The sequence below is a fragment of the Spinacia oleracea genome, chromosome 1 (assembly GCF_020520425.1).
Source record: "Spinacia oleracea cultivar Varoflay chromosome 1, BTI_SOV_V1, whole genome shotgun sequence".
NCBI classification, from domain to species: domain Eukaryota; kingdom Viridiplantae; phylum Streptophyta; class Magnoliopsida; order Caryophyllales; family Amaranthaceae; genus Spinacia; species Spinacia oleracea.
In genome coordinates, this window is record NC_079487.1 from 56,769,173 (window position 1) to 56,770,688 (window position 1,516).

At 45.6% G+C, this 1,516-nt stretch overlaps 1 pseudogene; it reads left to right on the plus strand.

Moving 5' to 3' along the window:
- The first annotated feature begins 722 nt into the window (after nt 1–722).
- Nucleotides 723–823, plus strand: LOC130466584 (uncharacterized; annotated as a pseudogene).
- The last annotated feature ends 693 nt before the right edge of the window (nt 824–1,516 follow it).

Consider the following 1,516-nt stretch of genomic DNA (forward strand, 5'->3'; position numbering starts at 1 on the left):
CTTGGTTGTATTGGCCTTGATTGCCAAAACCTTGAGCTTGACCATAGGGCGCTTGGCTTTGATAGCCTTGTGCTCTATAGCCACCTTGATTTTGGCTATCATACCCACTTCCTTGGCCATAGCCTTGGTGGGGACCATACATGGAGGGCCCTCTAGGTTGCCTAGCAAAATTAGGATTGTTAGGGTTATCATTCCTAGACCTCTCATTGATGGCATTAGCATACTCTACATCAAACTCTCCTTCATACGAAGGGCCATAATCCACAAATGACAAGTTATGAACTAAGGGGCATGCATCGGAGGAATGACTATAGTCTTGGCAATTTTAACAAAAGAATGTGCCCGGAGGCATTGAGCCATAAGAACTAACCTTGCCCTTCCCCTTAGAGAGAAGAGTGGCCGAGGGAGGAGGGATTGTAGACGGTGATGACGATTGGCTTGGTGTATTTTCGAGCTTCTCCAAGCGTGAGGTAAGCTTCTCTATCATCCGTGCTTGCTCTATGGCGTACACCGAACCCTTACCATCTTCACTCCTACCTTTCCCATCATAATCCATTGTGCCTACATGCCAAGATTGGTAGTTTTGAACTACATCCTCAATGATTTCCTCTATTTGATCCTCAGTTTTATTCATAATGGGGCCTCCCGCGCCCGCATCGAGACTTGTCTTCGAACTTGGACTTAACCCCAAGTAAAATATTTGGAGCAACAACCATTTAGGAATCCCATGGTGTGGGAATTTCCTTTGGTACTCCTTGAAACGATCCCAAGCTTCGAAGAGTGACTCATCTCGCTTTTGCTCAAAGGATTGGATCTTGTGGCGACACTCCGCCGTCTTCCCATGCGAGTAGAACTTGTTTAAGAATGCACTTGTCAATTCGGTCCAAGTGCGAAGTGAGTTGGGCTTGACCTCCTTGTCAAGCCAATCACTTTCTCGCCCAAGTAGAGAGAACCTAAACAATGTCAACCTCACATAATCCGATGTGACACTATTGTGCTTGATTGTGTCACAATAGTGCTCGAACTGTTTGAGATGTTCGTGAGGTGATTCATTACTCTTCCCACAAAAGGGGTGGCTTTGCACCAAATTGATCAAGGCGGGCTTGATCTCAAAGTTGTTGGCACCCGATGTTGGGGCTTGAATACCACATGTAGCTTCGAATGCACCCGGTATTCCCAAGTTCTTAACCGGGAGCGCCACGTTCTCAAACACTTGCTCACTCTCTTGTTGTTCCTCACCAACACTCAACGATGCGAATCTGTTATTGCTTGATGAGCTAGACCGTACACGTCTTTGTCTCCTAAGTGTCCTCTCCAATTCAAGGTCAAGAGGATAGAGGATCCTGTAGACACCTACTTTTGTCCCCATTCCCGAAAGGGAAGGTTCGATGATGAAAACATAAATCTCCACTTGACAACGCATCTCCTATAAAATAACGAATCTCAATTCCCCTTCTCATTTCACCCGAAACCTGCTATTTATAGAAACCTGCTATTTATGGAAACCTGCTAAAAA